Raw genomic sequence first — 24,672 nt, forward strand, 5'->3', positions numbered from 1 at the left:
CCCACAATTTTTATGGGCATTACTATGAGCATTCTTGCTTTTGAGCACTTGTTTGAGAGAGGGGTGTCTCTGGCTGTCCATAGCCTAGTATGACTGCGATACTCTGGGTCGATTTTATAGGCCTTTGGAAATTTGGCTTCCATGGTTTTAGGCACTGATCCTGAAAACACTTATGCACCTGCTAAACTTTACTAATGGGTGTAGTTCCCATTGAGTTCAATAGGACTGCTCAGGTGAGTAAAAGGAGGCATGTGTATAAGTGTTTGCAAGATCAGGACTCTGAGTAATTTGCTTCATGGAATAAGCCGAAGGCTGGGAACTGTAAGTGTAGACATACCTTGGGTTTTATTCTTAATTCTACTACTGATGTGCTATCCAACCTACGGTGAGTCCTTTTAATTCTTCCTAATCTCTAAAACGGGGATAATGATGCTGATCTACTTTGGGTAAAGAATTTAGGCTCCGTGGAGGAAAAGCACTCTAGAAGGAGTAAGTATTTTATTTTTTTCTTAGAATTTTAGAAAATCTGCACGTGTGTGCAAGTGTAAAGCTATGTTGTGGTTGGAAATATTATTCCAGGGGATCATGTGTTGCTTACGTTCCTTAATTGACTTCTACGCAGTTCTTCTTTTCTGCAAGCTGATTATGTCTTCTTAACTTCACTGTAAAACAAAATTAGAATATATTTATAACAACCCTTCCTTTGTGCAGAACATGGGCTCTGGGTAGCAGCATCTTAAACGCAGGGAGTGTGCATTATTGATATGACTACTTTGCATAGCCGCTGGGACTTTCTTCCCACCCCCACAACTTAAAAAAAAAAAAAAAGCCCTTTAAATCCAAACCCCTCACCTTTTGTAAGAAATAATCAAATCAAGACAATTCTTCCAGCTGTTGCAATTATGGTAGGATGCTGCTGCCCTCGCCTTCTGTCTCCTGGAATTGCCGGTAACAGACTGGAGCCATAGATCCTATTTGGATATGCACAATTGTTCCAAAAATAAAAAGAACTCAACTGAATATAGCACGCGGGGGGGACGGCACCTATGAAAACAACTGAAAGAACATGATTTGGTTCCTATTTTTAGCCTACAGATGTTGCAGTTTTTTTCCAAAGCTTCTAAAAACCTGCCAAGAATAGTATACAGTGGGGAGTGCAAGGTCCTTTTATGTGATGCAATTTCCTATTCCAGTCTCCCTTTGGGCCTGATCCTGCTAAAATATGAGCCTCCCTTGCGAGGTGCACGTAACTCAAGCCCCACTGACTTCACTTGGAGTTGGCATTTGCTGAGCATCTTGCAAGATTGGGCCTGTTACAGGTGAGAGCTATGACATGCATTCACAGGAGACTAGCTGCCCGAATCATCTCTGCTGTCCTCCGCTTGTCTCGTTGCCCCTTGCTAGGCAGAAGAGCAGTGCGTAGTGTTACATATCATAGGACTGGATTTCCACTCAGTTACAACTGCTTGACAATGGTGCAACAACTCAATTGGTTTCAGTAATACAGGGGTGAAGCAGGGGTCATAGATCAGTATATTACTGCAGCATGTGCTGAGCCGAAATTGTCACGCTCTGGCAACAGAGGCGTGTGTGCTGAATAAAGGTGGTAGCAAGTTAAAGGGCTGACAGCCTAAGGCAGCTGGAGCTGAGAACTCCAGCAGCCAATTGCATGTTGGTCTTGGAAAGATGCTGTTACTGTTTGAAGGCCTTACCGCAGGTGGGGGAGAGGCTTTGCATTTAGACATGAACCTGGTGGTAAGACACAGATGTAACTTAATTAACTTGATAAGTTTTATGAATGGGATTATATGACAGGGTGGCCTGCAGTAGTAGTACTTTGGATTCAGTGACCCAGGAGATCCCTGCCCATCCTATGTTCCTTTGCTTGGGTTCAAACTCAGCCTGGCTTCCTGAGAGTCTCTGGAAAGGGGTCAGCTGGGATCCTACCATTGAAGATGCCCTTTTGCACCTGAGGATATGTCTACACTGCCCACTAAGCCCAGGATCTGACTCCAGTTTGAGCCAGTCTACACACAAATCAGTCTGACTTGGGTCAGCAATAGGGTGACCAGACAGCAAGTGTGAAAAATCAGGATGGGGGTGGGGGGTAATAGGAGCCTATATAAGAGACCCAAAAATCAGGACTGTCCCTATAAAATTGGGACATCTGGTCACCCTAGTCAGCAAGCACCCAGGATCCAGGTCCTCAGACCCTCCTGGGGGTGTGGGTGAGAGTCCAGGTCCCACTGAGAGTCAGGTCCAACCCCTGTCACTTTGCAGTGTGGACGCAACTCAAGCCACAGACCCAAGTCAGAAGGTCTGAGTAGTGCACTGTGGATGTGTTAGCATAGTTGTGAGACCTGGGTCCAGGAACTGTAAACCTGGGCTTACAATGCAGTATGGATGCTCAAATCTGGGTTTGGAAACATGAAGTCCATAAGCCTGGATCTCATAGACTCAGGTTTATAATAGTGTAGACATACCTTCAGAGTCTTATCTTTGCCAGTGCAGGGAAAGTGTGCCTGTGGATAACAGCTGTCCTGGAGGGTTGTGATGGGACAAGTGGTCTTTGAAGTAATTTCATCCCAGCCTGCTCAGTGCTTTCAAAAACCAGGACTAGAGGAACTTTAACCTCTTTGCCTCAGCTTCCCCATCTGTAAAATAACATTAACAGTCCTGGATGATGGCATTAAAAGAATGGATTAATTAATGGTTGTAAAGTATTTTGTGAAGCTTGAGTGAAAGGTGCTGTATAACTGCAGAGTGTGGCTGTTCTAGGCATATGAGGCTTGATTCTCATTTACGTTAAGGCCCCTTTACACCCCTTGGGCAGTAAAATGAATTTATGCCTGATTTTTAAGGCCCCATAATGCTACCTGAGAGGCTTCAAGGAGCCTTAGGCCTGGTCCACACTAACCCCCCACTTCGAACTAAGATAAGCAACTTCAGCTACGTGAATAACGTAGCTGAAGGCGAAGTACCTTAGTTCGAACTTACCGCGGGTCCAGACGTGGCAGGCAGGCTCGCCCGTCGACTCCGCGTACTCCTCTCATGGAGCAGGAGTACTGGCGTCGACGGCGAGCACTTCCGGGATCGATTTATCGCGTCTAGACAAGACGCGATAAATCAAACCCAGAAGATCGATTGCTTACCGCCTGACCCGGAGGTAAGTATAGACGTAACCTCAGTGTAAATTGAACCTGTTGGTGGTTCATGGGATAGAAATTTCAACCCAAAATGATTCCTTTATCCTCAGTCGGAAACATTAAAGCCAAAGGGAGGGAGCTAATCTGTCAGTTTTTCCAAATTGAAAACTCATCCCAGCTGTGTTCTGATCTTTTTTGCTTTACTGCTTCATAGCACTCATGCTGCCAGAGATGGACGGGCGCCCTGACGCTGCAAATGCAGACCCAGCTCGAGAGAAAATATTCTCGCACCACACTGAACGTGCCACAAGAAAGAGAATTAACCACGCAATCTTTTCTGTTCTGCTTTTATTTTCCTTATGATGGGTTTACAAGCAAGCTGTTTTCAGTCTAGTTTCCCTGGGTTGGTGATTCATGTATAGTGTGGACACTTGATACTTCAATATAGGTTGGTCCCTTTTTTAGTTTTAGCTCTGCAGTGTCTTAGGGCTGCTTCTTGTGAGGGCAAAATTGTCCCCTCAGATCCTTTCACTCACTTCCGGTGAGTTGTGCATGGGATCCAGACTCCCATTGCCATCAGTGGTTGACTTGTGAGGAGAGATTAACTTGGTGAAGTGGGACTTGATGACTGTCTACAAACAGGGTGTAACTGCCAAGAAGAAAGATGAATTATTTAGCCTGGTTTGAAGGGGAATACATAGGAAAAATGGGTTGACATTCCTTTTTAAAAGGAAGAACTCATTTGGGCTATCAGGAAAAATTCCTAACCGTGCATGCTATTAGACTGTGAAATGGTCTCACAAAAGCAACAGAGGGTCCTGTGGCACCTTGAAGACTAACAGAAGTATTGGAGCATAAGCTTTCGTGGGTGAATGCCCACTTCATCAGATGCAAGTAATGGAAATTTCCAGAGGCAGGTATAAATCAATATGGAGATAACAAGGTTAGTTCAATCAGGGAGGGTGAGGTGCTCTGCTAGCAGTTGAGGTGTGAACACCAAGGGAGGAGAAATTTCCATTACTTGCACTTGATGAAGTGGGCATTCACCCACGAAAGCTTATGCTCCAATACTTCTGTTAGTCTTCAAGGTGCCACAGGACCCTCTGTTGCTTTTTACAGATTCAGACTAACACCGCTACCCCTCTGATACTTGGTCTCACAAAGGTACAGTTGGAAAGTAAAACTGTGGAAGCCATGGAGATCTGGACTGAATAATTCAGGTTGGTGGGGAGAATGGGTTAAATAATCCATTGTGGGCTCTTCCATCTGTAACGTCTGACTCTCTGAGATCGCCTGAGCCACAGTTAACTCCTCTTTCCAAAACTTTCCAATTTCAATAGCTGGATTTTCTTCACAAGTCCTTATTTTCAGCTTTTCTGAGCCTATTGTCAGCCAGCTGTCAAACCATATGGTTGTCTTTTAATATGCGCAAAGCTCTTATTTAATGGGCTGCATTTGATCCCTGGAGTAAAACTCTGCTGATTACGCCGGGGATGAATCTGCCCCAGTATTTGCAGAGCATTGCTCTCCATGTGTATGGAATCCATGATAAAGGAGGTGAATGGCTGGGGAAAGATGCTTTTTGTTTTAATTGTGATGACCTGAAATAGAAACCCTGTCAGAAAATCATCTGTGTAAAACACAACGAGATGACTAAACTCAATTCAAAATTAGCTTAGTCCCTGTTGTCAACAATGCAAGATCCATGGCGGTAATACTAGTGCACATTGTCTGGACTTGTCTATCTCCTCCTAATGATTGGAAGGATGTGCTTAACTGAACGCCAAGAATTACATACATACAAATAACAGCCTTGAGCCAGTTTTGTGTTTGTTTTAGGTCTTTGATGGGGTTTCACTGAATAAATATAAGCAAAAAACCCCAATGAATATCTTTTGGATTATTCCTAGCTAAAAGGCGTATTGCTCTTTTAAGGTACAGCCAAATGTCAAGATGCTCCTCAAATATTATTCCTTGTATTTTCCAACTGTAACCAACAAAATTAAGATTAAAGTCTCAGACTATAAAATTGATGTAAATTTTGCCAGACCTAAAAATCATTTCCCATGGCTGCTGAGCTAGTGTTGGGTGGATACAAATGTTTTCTGCCTAGCAATTGCTGTAAAACCCAATGGAATTGTACTGGTGCATCTTGTCAATCCACTATTACATACAATGGATAGTCTTTACGTAAATCATCAGCTGTAACGAGGATCCACGTTCAGATTTAGGACTGACCATAATGTAACCCACACACCTTATGGGTGTGGTGTTCTGTCCCATTTGGGGGGGAGGAAGGGGGAGAGAGAGAGAGAGAGAGAGAGAGAGAGAGATTGATTGATGAATGAATGAGTTTACTCTGCAGCCTTAGCTAAGAGCCATATGGCTTTTAGCTCATGCAATAGAGGCTCATGCATTGAGGTCCCAGGTTCAATCCTGCCCACCAACAACCAGGGTCTGTCGGTGTTACAAGACTTAGCCTATAGCACCCTAGACCAGGAGAGGGGCTAGAAGAGTTACAAATACAGTTTGTTTTTCCATTTGCCCACTGGAAAAGGCACAGGGTTCCTTGATCCGTTTAGGAGCTGTGTTGTCAGGAAGTGAATCATTTTTCATCCCGTTCTCCTTGCATGGAAGTTAGTAGCTACTGTGAGAGACCTTTATAGATAGAATCTCCACTACTTGTATGGCCCCCATCGTAGTAGGAACTTTACACTGAGGTCATTCAGTGAATCTGTGGCAGGATTGAATTGAGGCTGAATTGAATTGAATTGAGGCTGTGCAGAGCGGCTGGAAAAAGAGGGCTTCAAGCCTGCACACTTTTCAGATATCCTTCTAAATGAGATCAGAATTGCATGGCAAGCTGTCTATGTGGGATAATGGGATGCTATTTGGGTAGCTTTCTTATTTCTGGGTTAACCAACTTCTCTGTATTTCAAGAACTAATAGCCTTGGTGGGTTTTTTTGTTTGTTTGTTTGTTAAACTCAATTGAAAATTCTTTAGTTTTCTGTTGCCCTAAATAGGATTGAGGATAGTATGATCACACTGTATATAATAAGCATAATTAAAGAAAAAGATTTTTGCCATTCAAGATGCCTTTAATCTATGTTTTGAAATATCTTGCTGGCGCTTAAATCATTATGCTCCATCAAACCAACTTGAAGGTTTTATATAGTTGTATAATTTTTATGAGGCGATTTCTGTTATTACCTGGTTGTTTCTGTAACTTAATTCACCAAAGAGCCATAAAACACTCTCCTGTGTTGGCCACAGCATCCTCATAAATGCTAAAACTGCAAATGGGCTGGTGCTTTATTATTTCCTGCATTATGCTTGTCTCATTATTCATCTCTGGAAACTTACTGATAGCAAGCTCCACATGACACTCCTGAAGTGTTTGATCAGACTCAAGTTAGTTCCTCCGCATCCACTGAATGAACCCACGCTTCACATGATAGGAAACTTAAGGGAAATGCATCTTTTGGCCCTTAAGGTAGGAGCTACTTGAGATGCCTCCCTAAGAGTGACAGGATAATGTACAGGTCTGGTCTGTGTGATCATGTCACCCTCTAAGGGCTGGTCCAGCATGGCTCACTCCTAAGACTGCTGCACAGAATGGAGATTCTCCTTTGGTTCATGTATAGGTTGTCTGGGGTAAGGAGCATGAGGTTCTGGGTTCTGTCCCTGATAAAGACTCATCACAAACATGTTCAAGTCTGGGTACCTAAGTTTAGGTGGTCTAATATTTTTGTTCAAAAACTGCTGAATACCCACAGATCCCATCGGGGTCAGTGGGGGCTTGAAATGCTCAGCACTTCTTGCTACCTCTATATAGGTGCCTAAATATACATTTAGAAACCTAATTTTGAAGGTTTGAAACTTTGCCTGGTATGTGTATAAAAAAATAAATATATATATATCCCTGCTGTCAGAAATGGAACTCCTGTGAATACTCCAGATGTAAGTAGAACTGGGAGTGGGGTACTGTAACGTATTGGTTTAGGGCCCATTTCTGCCACATTTACTCCTACCTCATCCAGGGTTTAACCCCATTGCAGCCAGTGAGACTAGTAATGGAATAAGGTACTGCTCAGCATGAGTGATTGTCCTTAGAGTTTCAGAGTAACAGCCGTGTTAGTCTGTATCCGCAAAAAGAAGAACAGGAGTACTTGTGGCACCTTAGAGACTAACAAATTTATTAGAGCATAAGCTTTCGTGGACTACAGCCCACTTCTTCGGATGCATATAGAATGGAACATATATTGAGGAGATATATATATACACACACACAGAGAGCATAAACAGGTGGGAGTTGTCTTACCAACTCTGAGAGGCCAATTAATTAAGAGAAAAAAAACTTTTGAAGTGATAATCAAGCTAGCCCAGTACAGACAGTTTGATAATAAGTGTGAGAGTACTTACAAGGGGAGACTTGACTCAATTGACTCTATCTCCCCTTGTAAGTACTCTCACACTTATTATCAAACTGTCTGTACTGGGCTAGCTTGATTATCACTTCAAAAGTTTTTTTTCTCTTAATTAATTGGCCTCTCAGAGTTGGTAAGACAACTCCCACCTGTTTATGCTCTCTGTATGTGTGTATATATATCTCCTCAATATATGTTCCATTCTATATGCATCCGAAGAAGTGGGCTGTAGTCCACGAAAGCTTATGCTCTAACAAATTTGTTAGTCTCTAAGGTGCCACAAGTACTCCTGTTCTTCTTTTTGTCCTTAGAGTGAATGTGGTGATACAGACGCTCTAGCAGCCAGCCCGGAGAGGATAAAAGCTCTTCTATTGAAAGCTAATCAATGACCTTAATTGGAGTTTGGACATTAGTGAAAATGGACTTGTATGCACAATTCCTTAATATTAATAGTCAGGATGTCACTTGCACTTCCCTGCCCTCTAGCTAAGTGATGGTGAGGCAGAAATAATCAAACGCTGCAAACACCATTAATTGACAAAGATATTTAGGTCCAGACTTAAGAAATTAAAGCCCAGAGGTCCATGGAAGGAAGTGTGCATGTGTTTGCTTGTTTACATTTGTGTGCAGTTGCATGCAGAGTTGAGCAGTTGTCTGTCCAACAGCTTAGACATCCGAATATCCATTTACTCATAGACTTTAAGGTCAGAAAGAACAATCATGATCTAGTCGAACCTCCTGCACGTTGCAGGCTACAGAACCTCACCCGCCCAGGCCTGTAATAGACCCCTAACCTCTGGCTAAGTTACTGAAATCCTCAAATCACAAGGGCCAGAATTGCATGATTAGCTGCAATAACTGTATGTGCACAAATCTAGGTGCATGCATGATTAAATGTATACCATCGGTCTCTTCAAACAAATCTGTATCCCTTAGTATAAAGTAAGCCACAAAGGAGAGGCATACAGAAAGGAAAATATATTACAGAAGTAATATAGAATCATAGGACTTGAAGGGACCTCGAGAGGTCATCTAGTCCAGTCCCTTGCACTCATGGCAGGACTAAGTATTATCTAGACCATCCCTGACAGGTGTTTGTCTAACCTGCTCTTAAAAATCCCCAATGATCTCCAGTCTCCCTAGGCAATTTATTCCAGTGGTTAACCACCTTGACAGTTAGGAAGTTTTTCCTAATGTCCAACCTAAACCTCCCTTGCTGCAATTTAAGCCCATTGCTTCTTGTTCTATCCTCAGTGGTTAAGAAGAACAATTTTTCTCCCTCCTCCTTGTAAGAACCTTTTATGTACTTGAAAACTATTATAAAGTTCCCTCTCAGTCTTCTCTTCTCCAGACTAAACAATCCCATTTTTTTTTCAATCTTCTCTCATGGGTCATGTTTTCTAGACCTTTAATCATTTTTGTTGCTCTTCTCTAGACTTTTTCCAATTTGTCCACATCTTCCCTGAAATGTGGCACCCAGAACTGGACACAATACTCCAGTTGATGCCTAATCAGCATGGAGTAGAGCGGAAGAATTACTTCTCATGTCTTACTTACAACACTCCTGCTAATACATCCCAGAATGATGTTCACTTTTTTTTTTTTCAACAGTGTTACACTGTTGACTCATATTTAGCTTGTGATCCACTATGACTCCCAGATCCCTTTCCGCAGTACTCCTTCCTAGGCAGTCATTTCCCATTTTGCATGCGTGCAACTGATTGTTCCTTCCTAAGTGGAGTACTTTGCATTTGTCCTTATTGAATTTCATCCTATTTACTTCAGACCGTTTCTCCAGTTTGTCCAGATCATTTTGAATCATAATCCTATCCTCCAAAGCACTTGTAACCCTCCCAGCTTGAACATGTCTTGTAGTTCAGCACTGTAAGTACATGAAAACTACTAATAGTCTGTTTCACTGGAATGAAACCACATTAATAGCTACTGGTAACTATCATCACCCTAGAGGACATGTTCACCTACTCTGAACTTTCCAAACACTGTGTCTTTCATACCGGAGTTCTCCCTTGCACTTTTTTTTTTTTTCCCCTGGCTATTTTTTGAGTATCCTTCAGGAATATGCAAATTTAATTCGGTCTCTTCTGGCACCTGATGCTTCAGAGCAAGGGCCAGATTCTGCCTTCCCTGCTCTGCAAAGTTATTCTTAAGGGGGATGTGAATTTAAGAAGTCTTTCCCACCCCCTAGACTATCTGAGGAGGATTACAACTCCCCATTCAAGGGAGTGCAACTTGCCCATGATTGCAGAGCTGGGAATAGAACTCAGATCTTCTGACTCCTTCCCTGTACTAGACCACTCTCCCTTGGCTCATTAAGGGTGCTCGGCTCCACTGTCTTAAAGTTCCAGCCCCTCTGAGATAATTTTCCTTTTCATAATCCCCACCCAACTGCTGGGGTGATTTCCATATGGGCATTTCTTTGCAGTTCCTCACAGAGCGTCCATGCATTCCTAGTCCATCAAAGGGTTTAGCCAAAACTTCAGTTCAAAGGAGACAGTTTCTTCAGGATTCACAAGCTGACATGGAGATCACCAATGTGACTGTCAAGCAGATAGATGAAGAGATGGGTATCTTTGAGGGATGTCAGAGTCAGCAGAGGAGCAGATGTTGTCTCAGATCATTATCTTTTAGTGGCCGCGTTACAGCTTAAACTCAAAAAGATCACAAAGACTGACAAAAAGACTGTTGCAGCAATAGAAAAGTTCAAGGACCAAGAAACGGAGATCAGATTCAAGATTGCACTTAGCAATTGTTCCAGTGTTTTACCGAACCAGACAGTCTAGAAGACAAATGGTCAAACTGGAAGAAGACGGGAGTTGAGACAGCAGAGGAAGTAGTGGGTCATCGAAGAGGGTGGAAGAAAGAGGTATAAAATACATCTGGAATCTAGGCAGTGATTGAGTGGAAAGTTCCGAAGGGGGGAAAAAAGAACCGTGCAAGGCACAAGCAGAGCTCTTAAAGGAAGATGCAGAGGGCCAGAGCAATAAAGGAGAGATGCAAGCAAGATAGAAATACCTGGGGCCACATGAAAGCTGCAGAGGCAGAAGCAGCAGCACAGAGGGAAAACTTCTTAAGCAGCTCTATAGAATAGTGAGACTTCTCTGGGAGAGCCAGACTGTCACAGGTAATGCCTCTCAGGGGCGTTCAGGAACACTAATAAGAAACAAGCCAGACAATGGACAGAACGTTTTCATTCCGTATTAAACTGTCTGGAGGAGAGGCCTATCTTGGGAGATCCTGAATAAGGGTACAGCAGGAGTCCTTCCTGCAAGTGGCAGCTACCGCAGGTCCTAAAGGGAGGGTCAAGGGAAGAGAACCAAGTGAGAGGTACATAGGGAGCTTTCTCCCTTAGGCTGAGGGCTGAGAGATGCCTGAGAGTCTGAGCTGGAAGCCTGACTGGAGATGGGACCCAACCAGGGACCACAGCCTGCCTGAAACTCTGGGTTGAGGGGGAGTGTGACCACCTTGGATGTTGGGAGTGAAACCCGGGAAGTTGGGCCAGTTGGAAGCTGGGAATAGCCTGGAAAGAGGACTACCCTCTGGGCTGAAGATTCAGTTGTTTTTTGCTATTTTTCTGTTGGACTTTAAGTGAAGGACTTTGAGGCCTTGTGAAGAAGCAAGTGGTAGGAAGTGGCCGAGGGAAGCAGCCTCGAAGCACGCCAGGGTGTTGGATATCACTGCCTCTCATAGGGCCCTGGCTATCAGCCTGGTAGAGAGAGAGGGGCTGGGCTTCCCTACCAATGACCCTTTTTGTGGAAAGGGCATAAACCCCTTCCCACTCTCCACTGGACATAGGGTGACCAGATCACACAGGTGAAATATCGGGACATAGAGGGCTGCGGGGGTGGGGGTGGGGGGGAGCAAAAAAAAAGCCGGCTGTGGAGCAAAAAAAAGGGAAAAAAAACCCCGCCCCCCCCCCGCACCAACTTGCCTCCGCTCCGTCTCCACCTCCCCCCTCCCTCCAGCGCTTGCGCCGCCATACAGCTGATCAGCGCAAGCCTGGGAGGGAGGGGGGAGGAGGAGGAATGCGGCATGCTTGGGAAGAGGTGGGGCCAGGGCGGGGATTTGGTGAGGGATCCAATGGGTAGTGAGGGGTGGGGCTGGGGCGGGGCCAGGGCGGGGATTTGGGGAGGGATCCAATGGTGGAAGGAGGGGGTGGAGTCGGGGGGGGGGAGGAGCGCGAGCCCGTGCGCCGGCCCAGAGCGGAGGCAAAATATCAGGACAATTCCTGTCCTGACCGAAGGTAGGTCGGGACGTGGGACAAATAAGCAAATATCGGGACAGTCCCGATAAAATCGGGACGTCTGGTCACCCTAATTGGACAGGAGGAGAGGATAAAGACATTGTAAGTCTGAATTCAAGGGTGTGCCATCCACAGGGATCTGGAGATGGGCTGAAAGTCCTTTTTTGGGGGGGATGTTGGACTGTATATTTTGTTGGACTCTGCTACTCTGGAAGGGGGCAAACTTGATTGGTGACCTGATCAATGCGGTGGCAGTCCACCTTTCGGTAGGTAGTGAAGTGATAGCTGGTGAGGGATGCTGGAGACAGGGGAGAGCTGGGACCCAGTGAACTAATAGAATTCAAGTAGAGGTAGCAAGGGCAGGAGGTGAAACTCTGATGGAGCAGCTAACAAAACTCTAATGAAATACGGGTGGAAGAACAAGTGACTTGCCGGAAAAGGGTGACTTTATTCAGTGCGTGAACTGGAAAGGTATTGTACTGCTATCAATCCCATGTAAAGTATTGGCTACTGTTATGCTGAACAGAATGAACAAGATGCTGGATGAAATATTACTAGAAGAAGAGACTGGGTTCTATCCAGGTAGATCCTCAAAAAAGCCACTGCCTGCAAAAATCCATCTTAATCGACTTTATTGACTTAAAGAAGGTATTCAATAGTGTCCCCAGAGAGACCCTGTGGATATTGTTAGCAGCTAAGAGATGCAAGACAAACTGATCAACATAATAAGGAGTTTATATGATGGAAGTTAGATGCATAGTAAGATTGGAAACAAGCCTGGGTGAGTGGTTTGATACTGTGACTGGAGTTGGATAAGGGTGCACGGTGTCACCGACACTCTTTGCATTAGCAATAGACGGTGATGAAGTGGGTAACAAAAGGCATTGTGGATGGTGTAAAATGGGTGTGAACTAACCCCTAGCCATTAAGGATTGGAATGAGACCATCAGGGAGGGCAGATTATCCCACATCTGCCTGTTGCAGGTTTTCTTGCACTGACGGAGACAGGATATTGAACCCAATGGACCATGGGTCTGATCTAGTCTGGCAAAGCCAATGTTCTTATCCTTCAGTTTATTCATCATTGAAGAGATCACGAGCGCTGGGGATCTCAAAGGCAGCCCTCAGTACCCAAAGAAGAACTGTATAGATTTAGGTGCTCCTGCTCATGCATTTTCTTTCTCTGACTGTATAGCAAAAGGCCTGTTTTATTGTTTCTAACCTTAAGTGGAAGATTCATTTATTTGAATGTTAGCTTTAATTGCCTTTGCCCTTTTATATTGATCCTTTTCTTTTTCTCTTATTCTGCCTGATGAGACAGCATGATAAAGTACATGGGGAATCAAAGCGCTCAATGGTACAGACTGTGAATCCCTGACTCCCATTGGTGAGCAGTTCCTCCATTTTCCCTGGAACTACTCATCAAGAGATCACAAATTGCCCCTACAAGCCGGCAAATAATCATGACAGTAAGATGGGTGTAAAATTACATGACCTTTAATGGGACTGTGTTTATACAATGTATTTGTATTAAGGTAGGACCTAGCGGCCACGGCTCTGTTGTGCTGGGCACTGTAAAAACATAACAAATGCCCAAAAGAACTTTCAATGTAACTGTAAGTCAGGAGATAACAGAGGACAGTGAGACGACTGTGGACCTCACGTTGGAAGGGAAGCTTTTAGAAACCTAATGACTTACTGCAAATGATGCAAATACACAGTGTTTTGCTAATTTTGATGCTAATTAAAAGTAGGCCTCTCTTGTGCAAGCTGAGCCCATTTGAAGGCTAGTGGGATTTTCAAGCCACACTTACAGTGCTGTAGTATTTTGAAAGGAAAGGGAATTTGCTGCTATAAAAAGGAGCAGCCCCAAAGGGAGTTGAGTGTGAAAGCAGTGAAGGAAGAGATGACATTGCACGTGGATTAGCCAGTTAACTGGGTTGACCTCTGACAATCCATACATTCTAGTTCAAATCAAATAATTTTTTTGAGTGAGCTTTGGTGACTAATTACTTTTCTCTCCTTCTTCCTACTGTTGGCCTTCCCTGGCTCTCAGTCCTGCTTAAATCCCTTCATCCTGAATCCCTCTGCCTCCCTTCCCACCTCCTGCTCTCCCTTGCTTTTTCTCACATCCCTTGCCTGTTATCACTAACTGCTCTCACTTCTTAAGCAGCAATCCCTAGGGTATTTTGGCCATAGGCAGCTGGATGAAATTTAGGGCACCCCTGAGGCTGTTGTATGTTGCCCCAGGATTAAGGAACTGAGTACGGGGCTGCTGTTTTTCGGGGTTTAATTTTGGCAATTTTTGAGTTCTATGTAATGTCCAAAAAAAAATTTTCGGGGCTTTCTTCTTCACACCATAACGAGAGGATATCTTTTTCAGATACTTCCCAAAGTTTTCATCTAAATGAGATCTGCTTGTATTTGTATTATATGTCTAACAATGACTTGGTTGGGTGAGCTGAGCAGAAGTATAGGTTTCTGTAATTACTTTTTTTAACGGGAACAGGTTGTTAGCCCAATCCCAACCCCTTACCAGGAGGGCTGGCGGGCTGCGTTCGGTCTGTCTGTCATGGGTGACCAATCAGGAATTATACTTCTGCCAGCATAGCTCTTGGGGTCATGGGTGTGTGGATGGAGTTCATCCATTATTACTTTACATCCTTGCTTTGGCATGAGGACCGTGCTCCCCATAATACACATCCATCTTGCATACTGACTTCACGGTGTCGCTTATAATAAGGTGTGAGCTAATCAGCTTTGGTCTGGGGCCATCACCTTAGCACAAATTCTCAAACCTTTGTGAATCATGGACTGGTACAGATCCAGTACTTTTACCTGTAATGGTGTCATTGGAGGTGTATGAAGACAGTCCATTAGTAACACACTCTTCCCCCCCCCCCTTTTTTTTTTATCTTTTTCGTGTCTCTAGTAAAAGCAACTGGCTTAAAGCATCTGTATTTCCCAACTTCTGACCAGTTTTGTATACAATGGTATATTCATACTCTCTTAATGTCATTGGCCATCTCTGGATCCTGAGTGATGCCATCTGTGGCATAATGTTCATCTCATTAAACAATGTGAGTGGGGGTTTCATCGGTGCAAATTATAAATCGGTGCCTATATATAGTAGAAATATCTTCTGCACCCCGAAGATAACAGCTAATCCCTCTCAATCTAGCTATTAATAATTATGACCAGCGGAAGACCGTCTGGGATGCAAATGCAGTTAGCTTTTCTTATCCATTCTCCATCCGGTGAGCTAAAACGGCTCCAATTCTGAAGATGCATCACAAATCAATATCAGTTGTTTGTCAGCCTCATAATGGTCCAGGACTTATGGGGACTGCAGCAATAGTTTAGACTCCTGAAGCACTGGTTCGTGAGCTGATTTCCAATACTGTTTAACCCCCTTTTCAAGTAGCCTATACAGAGGCATGAGAAGTATTAAGTTTGGCAAAAACTTACTAGGGAAATTCTGCAAGCCTCAGTAAACTGTCAGCTCCGAAATATTCCTAGGTGCCAGAGCATCTCTAATTGCTTTGACTTTATCTCTCACTTGCCGGAGTCCCTGGGCATCCACTTTACAGCCCAAGGATATCACTTTGAAAATGCCAGGAAGGAACACTGATTCCGTTCTTGGCGCAGACCTGCTTCCTTTAGCCTGTGTTGCTCTTCTGCTAAATTTTGTAGATGTTCTGTTTCTGTGGGACCTGTGATTAATATATCATCCAGATATACTGCCACCACGTGGAATTCCCTGAATCAATCCCACTACGGTTCTTTGGAAAATAGCAGGGTCTGAGGACATACCAAAAAGTAACTGATCATATTCATATGCATCCGAAGAAGTGGGCTGTAGTCCACGAAAGCTTATGCTCTAATAAATTTGTTAGTCTCTAAGGTGCCACAAGTCCTCCTGTTCTTCTTTTTGATCATATTCAAACAGTCTTTGAGAATTTACAATGACCTACTGCTTGCAGGCTTCTTCCAGGATGATCTGTTAGTAGTCATGGCTCAAATGTAACTTTGTGAACAATTGCCCTCCTGCTAAAACTGCAAAGAGCAGTTCAGTTTTGGAATTGGGCACTGTTTTAATTGAGACCGTATTGACAGGCATATGGAGCCATCCGGCTTCTTCACTGGGACTCTTGGGGCAGCCTATCTAGAAAACTTGACAGGTTCAATAATGCCAGGTGCCTGTAGTCTTTTTAACTTAACTTCAACGTTTTGTTTCATGACACAGGGTACAGATCTGGGTTTGAAATAGCAAGGCGTGTCATTTGGGTTTACATAGACTTTAGCAGTAGTGCCTTTTATAGTATCCAGTTCATCTTTAAATACTTCTGTATGTGTATTTCAAAGTTTCCAGAACTAGGTCATGTTCTGATTTCAAGTGAAATCAGTGAATCCAGTGAAAGGACAGCCAGTCACCCTCTTCTGAGCCAGTCAGGCCAGTGCCTGTAACTCCTTAAAAATGGTAGATGCCTTACTTGTCTCTGGTACCAAACATTCACATTGGTGGCTTGCAGTGTCTTTATCCTTTCTCCAGCGTGGTGGTAATTTTGTCCTACATTTCTGCAGTGGAGGTGGCTCACTATCTTTCCACAAGGTCCCATATGCTTCTTGGCTTATAATAGTTACATTATCTCCCATGTACAGCTCAAATGATATGTTTTGTTTCTCTTTACAGACAGCCCAATATGAATGGGACCTATTTCAGGAATATTTGTTTGTTATACTATAGAGAGTATAAGCTGCTATTTCATCTTCCTTTTCAGTACTTTTCACCTGAAGTACATTAAAAGTACCAAGGCTATGAGGCTGCTTTTTATCCTGGTTTTGTGTCTCTGCTTTCCTGGTATTGTTTTGACACACTTCAGATGTGCCCTGTCAACCTGCAGATGTGACGTTTCTCATTTTTTCAACCCGCAGTCCATTGGGTTGTGTTTGCCTCCATGACTATAACACACTCTGCTAGCTGATTGGATCTGTTTCCCAGGTTGCCTTGCATATTTTTTTTTCCCACCTACCTTCTATTTCTTGTGCTGTTTCCATCTGCCCGGGGTTTTGTGTTTGTAAATCCTGTAAAATTTTATTTGTTGATTCCATAGGCTGTGCCAATTTCAGAGCTGTTTCGAATGTTAACTGTTGTCCAGACAGTAATCGCCTTTGCCTTTTTGTCGTCATTAATGCCACAAACTAATCGGTCTCTTAGCACTTGTGTCAGGGACACACCATAACTACAATCTTGAGAGCTTTCTCGGTTCTGCCCCAAATTCCGTTACTGTCTTCCTGCTGCCCTTGACTGAGAGTTAAACTTCAATCGTTCTACTGTTTCACTAGGTGTTGGGTTGAAACATTTTTTAACAGATTTCCTAGCTCATCAAGCTTTTGTCTACAGGCTCTTCAGGGATTAACAGGTTTCTCGTTAAACTGTAAGTCTTGACCCCTACACTGTTGACTGTGATAGTTTACTTTTTAGCGTCATCTGAAATATCATCATTGGGTGTGGAAAACAAAAGCTCTTTCACGGTATTCTTCCCAAATTTGGTGTGGTGGATTAAATCATGGTGAAATAGTCCCAGAGGCTGTAGTCATTTCCCTTATGTTTGTAAGGGTTTGTAGGCCTTCCTTACAGATGACTTCCCAAATCTGTCTTTTTTTTTTTTTTTTTTTCATTCTTGTAAATTCAGCTTTGTCTCATCGCCATATGTTGTATTGTAAAACCATACACACGTCAGCCTCATTAGGTATTAAGAGTCTTCACTCAGGCCAGAAACAAACACGTCTGCAGTGGCTCTGCAAGTGTAACCCACACACCGCCTGGGTGTGGTGTTCTGTCCCATCTAGTGGCACCGAGACCACTTAGAGAGAGAGATAAATGAGTCTGCTACAGCCTTGGCGAACTGCCAGTTGGCTTTTAGCTCATGCCATAGAGGCTCATGCACTAAGCTCCAGAGGTCCCAGGTTCAATCCCGCCTGCCGCCGACTGGGGTTTGTTGGCGTTACACAGGCACCGCACTTCCCGCCATTGCTAACAACAAACACACCTAAAACTAGATAGCCATATGTCTCCTGATTTAACTATCTGTCCCCTCTCCCCTAGTGGCTGGTTTATTACACGCAAACAAGAAGGAGAATTGAAAGCTATCAAAATGACCTGGGAAGAAGCGAAGACTGCAGCAAGAAACCATCAAAGATGGAGTATAGTGGTGAAGGCCTTATGTTCCACATGGAATAGAGGCATAGGGCAGTTAGTTTAAACTTTGCATTCTTGTTACTGAACTCCTGGTTTAGGGCATTTTATTCCCTAAGGCAGATTAACATTGCAGTGTATATATAGAGGATGTTCCTGTCTCACATTAAGGACTTGTCTACACAGACCAATTAATGCACAACATGTTAGTGCGCTTTAGAAATCACATCTCTGTTGCCTGCATTATTGCTCCGTATAGACAAGTCCTTAATGCAAGACAGGGACATCCTGTATATACACACTGCAATGGGAAAGGAGGGAAATCAGCATGAATTGAGTAACCATGCCTGCTGTTTGTTGGATAACTTCCCCCCACCCCCTTTTCTTTTTTAAATCAGGGGTGTTGATCAGTTAAAACCTAAAATCAGAAGCCCTCTGTCTCCCCCTCCAATTTAGCCCACCTCAGGCAGACAGGAGAATTTGGGTCACAGCTTTGTGAAGTGTTTTGAACAGAGTTGACCAGGAAATGACAATCCCATTTTGTGGCAGAGAGAGAGAGCGAGAGAGCCGCCTAGTGGCTCGAGCACTGGCCTAGGACCTGGGAGCCCCAGGTTCAAGTCCCTGTTCTGCCTGATTTGGAGTGATCTGGGATGAAACGCTTTGCTCTAAATCAAGAGAGTGCAGGGAGTTGAACCCAAAACACCCACATTCCAGCCCACTGCCCTAATCATTAACTTATAGAATTACTGTCACCAGTGGCAGTGTTGCCCTTGGGGGGGGGGGGGCCCTGAAGAGCTCAATTGTGGGGCCCAAACTGTTGTTGCTCCTGCCCCCACGTGGGGCTCTGATGTCTGGGTGGCCCTACTACTCAGCTCTGGATCCACCCTGGGCTTTCAGCTGCTCTGTCCTTACACTCTCTGGCCTTCTCCTGGCTTGCAGTGTCCCTGTGCTGACCTGTGTCTGAGCACCCCCACTCCTGGCCCAGCATCCACAGAGGAGTGAAAGAGGGCGCCTGGCATGGGAACACAGGCGCAGGCCTTCCCTTTGGCCTGACAGGTGTCCACTGTTCCTTCCTGGTCCCCACTAGGGGTTCTGCTGTAAAGGCAGCCCCCCGAGCTGGCTCCGGTTGGCCTCGGGCTCCTGGTAGTTCCGGCCCTTTCCCTCCTGGCTGCAGAGCTTCATTGGAGCTGGCAGGACTGGGGGGCACTCAGGCAGGTCAGCATGGAAATGCTACAGCCAGGGCTGGGCAGGGAACCACAGTCGCTTGGAGCCAGGTATCAGGGCCATCGCTACAGTGGAGCCCTCAGTGGGAACCAGGATGGAGCAGCTAATGCCTGGCAGGCAAAACAGAAGGTCTTCATGGACTGAATCTGGCTTTCAGGGGACTCCCCTTGGTTCCTTGGGGACCCCCATTGATTGCATGGATTGCAGGTGCCTAACCCTGCCACAAACTGTCACCCCACATCTGGAAACCATTATGTCTCCCTGAAACCGTTCAGTAAAAATGTTCTGACCAGCTGTAGTTTGAGGTCCTTCAAAATGGAAGGTGCTGTACAACTAAGCCTCTGTTTCATTACTATGGTTTTTAGAGTGCCTTCACTTACTACTTCATACCCCACTTTCAAATGGGATCACTTCTGGTGCCAAGAAGAGTTTTCTTTATGCTCATCACAGGAACGTCTCGGGGAAGAAGATTTGAAAAAAAATCACGTTTCTTCAAGGATCATTTCCCTCATTAAGGGCCTTGTTTATAAGGGGCATTACTTGCTCAGCTAAGGTTGATTTTCAGCTTTGTTAGCTGAAATTTAACCCACTGACATTAACCAAATAAATTTCTCTCTCTGTGAGAGCCACATGTGACAAATGAAATAACATCTCCTAGGCATAGGTTTGAATCTGTGAAAAATACTTTTCCCCCATGCCAGTGTCCTCTTGAGCCATCCTCCAAAAGGCAAGAAACCCTGTGAAATGGTTTTGTGGCCGATTAAGACAAGTGCATTCAAACCGAGGGTCAAATATCTGAAGTATTTTTGTGCTCATTAGCTGGAAGTTTGTATGTGACAGAGAGGATTCATGATTAGTGACCCTTCAGTCAGGCCTTTGAATGAGTATGTAACTCCTACACCAGTCAAGTGCACTTCTCTTTTGGGTACTTATATGGCCCCTACTGATCTTTGCAATTTTTAATGCATTCATGCTCACACACCCCTGTGAGGCAGGGCAATGCTATTATCCCCATATTTACAGGTGGGGAATTGAGGCACAGAAAAGCTAAGTGACTTGCCCAAGGTCATTCTCATAGATCGGGGAATTGAAGTGGGGTTTCTTCACATCCTAGGCTAGCACCCTAGCCACCAGGCTATCCATCCTCTTAAGGGGTAAAGTGGATCCTACATGCTGATATTAGTTTCCAACCATTAATAAAGTTCTAGGATAAAATCCCAGTTCCATTGAAATCACCAGCAAAACTCCCACCAATGTGAATGGGGCTGGGATTTCACCCCTGGTGTCTCTGTATTTCTACAAATTATTGCTTTTTTCCCAATAGCCATATTGGATACTGTGGTAATGGGGCAATAAATAGAAGGATGATGGGGTGAGAGCTCAGGGGTGACTTTCTCTTTGCCTCTCTTCTTCTTAAGGGAACGCCGAGATAATCTGCTATAACTCTAACATTTTGCCTCCTGGGTGCATGTGCCTGGCAACCCTTGAAGCCAGTGGCAGGCATGTGCAGGGGGGTTATAGGGTCACTGCAGCTGTGGCAGCGAGCCCTGCTGGAGACTTCAGGCTCCGTCTACGTGGGCTGATGGGTGGGAAGTACAGCTTCCATAAGGAAAGCGCACTCTGTGGCACTGCCGATCCTATAAGATACAAATGAACATCTTCAGCTGTATGTTTAATGGTACAGTTATGCCATGCAGCTGAGTTAACACTGCTCCTGGAGTCAATTTTAACATAGGCAACCAAAAAGTGAGTGGGGCTGGCTAGGGGAGGGGCAAGACTATGGCAACTGGGAGATTCCGTTACTCCGCACATCCCTGGTGCAGCCTCTGCTGGCAGAATTCTTACAGACCCCATGGAAAACTTAAAGCTGCCTTGCCTGGGAGTTCACTGTCCCTGGGGGCAAATGCTCCTCTCTGACTGTCTCCCCCTAGCAGTGCAGGATGGACATGGCACTTGAGGCCAGACTTTCAACTGAGCTGCTGCCTGGACTTATTGTTCATGCCCAGAATGTGCATGCACCTGATCTCTGCAGATATGGGTATCTGCCATCTGCATTTTAAATATTCCAGCATCTGAACATGAGCAAGTGTGAGAATTTGCACTCATCAAGCCCATTGGGTGAAGTGGGTTTTGCAGCTGAAACATCTGTCATATATGCACAGTTTTGAGAACCATTAAGGGCTTGCACCTACAAAGTACGTGTGCAATTTTGTGTATTCACAAGCAGAGCCCGGGAATGGAAATTCAAGCCATTTAAGTGCTTTCTTAAAGACTTAAAGAATATTGTCTGCTGCAATACGTTCAGGACACAATTGTCCAAGCATCACATAATTATTAAATCCAAAGCCATTTTTTTTTCACACTGTGCAAAATAGAAGTCCTCAGTGAGGATATAGTCATGCCAAGTTTCAGATTCCAAGCTCCAGTAGTCTTTTATTGTAGCACTGCTCAAGAGGTGTGGTTAGAATTATTTACAAAGGAAAATGAACATATTTTTACTGTCCTATAACTCAAAAATTGCCAAAGTTTTTGTCCCAACTTTCAGAAAATATAACAAATAAACCCTAAACCCCTTTATGATTACAGCATACACACAAATGTAAATAAAAAACATAAAATACTCTTTCTGGATGTTGGAATGTAACACTACTTTATTTCTTAGAAATAACACACAAGAAACCAAAATCAAACAAAACAGGCTGCTCCCTAAGACAGAGGGACCCACCTTGCTTTAGGCTAGCTCTTTGAAGACTGACTGACTGGAGCCCCAGATCCCATGCTTCCCTACAGTGCAAGCAGGACCTGGAAACCCCTTCACGTAAAGTGATAGCTTGTAATTTTTAACACAATTTTCAATACACCCCAAATTCCGTTGGTCCGAAAATAAGCATGGAAAATTTCATCCCCAAAAAAGCTTATGCTCCAATACGTCTGTTAGTCTATAAGGTGCCACAGGACTCTTTGTCGCTTTTTACATCCCCAAAAGTGAATGTTTTCAGTACTTATGTGTGTGAAAACAGAGGGTAATGGAATACTGTTAAGTATCTTCTCAACCACTGCCTACTGTAGTGATGGCTCATTCCCTCAGGTGTTCCCAGCTGGTGTCAGATGCGGCTAACGGAAGGATAAAATTAACTTCCATTGACTTGTATAGTAAGGCCACTTCATACAATATATGCGTGCTGGAATGGAGAATAACATGAACATTTATGTTGAGAGCTGAGATCAGAGCTATAAAATCATCCCGCTTCATTGGCTTAATGCACTGGCAATGTTTCATACCCATTGTATCCACCCTGTTGCTATGGGAGAAAGCAGTGAATCTGCACACGTAGGTAGCCAAGTTTCAGCTGCGTGCAACACTGTGTGAAATTGAATGGTCTTCTACAGATGTAGCACATGCCATAAGCAAGGAGGTGATCCATTGTGTGTCACTTCACACTCCGATTTGTGGCAGTTTTGCATCTAGGTGTCATTCCTTCCAGCTCTGTTGAATACCCTGAAAGTTGTCAGTAATGCTAACTAGCCATCAGTATCAGCAGGAGATGTCAGTAACCATCCCTGAGATTCCCCCCACCCCTGCATCACCTCTCAAATGATCATACATGTCTTGTAACAAATACATGTGGATTCTAAGCCACATGTATTGCCCTCTGTGAACTATCCTACTGTTAACTTAGGTACTGGTAGATTTAAAGAGACTCACGGCATAAACTTCCATTATTTAAAAATACTAAAAAAGACCCAACCTACCCTATCCTAGCAATTGCTTCAGTGATTTTTTAAAAAGGCATTTTAAGCAGCATGTAGGCATTTGGGCTCTTGGTTTGCTCCTTATTCCCACCATCCATACTGCACAGCTGTGTAACAGCTGGGCTGACGCAGCGCCATATGATGAAGACAAATGGACAAAAGGAAGGATGGGGGTAAAGAGAGGAGGAAGGTGAGATGAGGAGATGAGGATGCAGTTGCTTAGCTTTGTCGTGTGTGCATTTTAATGAAGTGTCTATTCTTTATTTTATAAGAAGTGGGCTGTAGCCCACGAAAGCTTATGCTGAAATAAATTCGTTAGTCTCTAAGGTGCCACAAGTACTCCTGTTCTTTTTGCGGATACAGACTAACACGGCTGCTACTTTGAAACCTAATTGTCAGTGACTCTCTCATAGGCTATCGCCTGCAATAGACAAAGGGGGAAATGTTGTAGTTACACAAAGCTTTTGTGTGGGGTGGGGAGGTGAGAGAATTTATATACAATAAAATAGTTTGTACTTCAAAGTCGTCGTTTCCTCTCAAGATGCCACGGAATTATCTGGCATATTCCCCACAGCTAGAATAGATGCATGCTGTTTTGCACAGCCCATGGGTCCCTTAAGGCTATATTTCAAATGAACATGAAAATGAATTTAGCAACTCATTTCTTGGCAAGGACTTCAAACGTTTGGTTTACTGGTACCCCTTCAGGGGTGGGGAGGAGGTGTGTGTGAGAGAGCGTTAACTTTCACAGCACAGAATGGTCTCCGGTCCACTGATGTGCGGAGCAGGAGCTCTGTAGTTCCTGTAGGTGACACAATACTTTTAAAATAAGGAAGCAGGACGAATTGGCAAGTAATTCGGTGGAGCTCTGACAGGGGCTAGATGATATTATTATCTGCTTTCAGAGAAGTCAGTGAGAAGAAAGCAATTATATCAGAGGGGGGAATTAAAAACCAGAGTGACTGGAGTCTGTATTGTGTTAACTCTCATTAACCAAATGGCGGCCTTTGAGACATCCAGAATGTTTGGGCAAAAAGGCAGAAGCAGTTTGGGCTTCATTCTGATCCCGCTCAGGCCAGTTTTGCGCCGGCGTAACGCCACTGACTGCCCGGCAGTTACTCCTCCTTCGCGCCCGTGTTCCCCAGTGAACATTCAGACTCTTTCTGTGGGCGGTTTGTTTTTTAAAGGACGGGTGGCTGGGCCTGAACAACGCTCAATTAAAACTGAAATCAATTCAGACAAAGTTCATGTGTTGCTTTCCCAGCCTCACTGAAATGTTGTTTTGTCCCCACTTGTGGCATCTCATGCAGCTGACTGTGAGAATCTTAACAGCCAATGGGAAAGCCAGCTGGCCTGAATTCAGCCTGCGTGACTAGTTTGACTGGTTTGTTAGGAAGGCCAGAAAGCTTGATCTAAATCCTGAATCGTTGAGTCGTTTGCTTTATATGCTGCTGTATAGGAAGGCGGCACGTATGAAGAGTCAGTGGCTCCAAGGGAGTTAGGCCTTGTCTACACTACATATGTTTTGCTGGTGTAGTTATGTCAGCAGAGCTCCATAGTGTAGACAGGGCATAGGCCAACACAAGGAGGATTTCCTGCCAGTGTAGGACCACTACCTCCCCGAATGACGTTAGCTATGCTGATGGCAGCACTCTTCTGTC

At 44.3% G+C, this 24,672-nt stretch overlaps 1 protein-coding gene across 9 annotated transcripts in view; it reads left to right on the forward strand.

Annotated features, from left to right (window-relative positions):
- The window catches only part of CRHR2 (corticotropin releasing hormone receptor 2), a 268,734-nt gene that overhangs the window by 141,202 nt on the left and 102,860 nt on the right, over window positions 1-24,672 (forward strand). The gene's annotated exons all lie outside the window — the stretch shown is intronic.

Source organism: Chrysemys picta, chromosome 2 (assembly GCF_011386835.1).
Source record: "Chrysemys picta bellii isolate R12L10 chromosome 2, ASM1138683v2, whole genome shotgun sequence".
NCBI lineage: Eukaryota > Metazoa > Chordata > Testudines > Emydidae > Chrysemys > Chrysemys picta.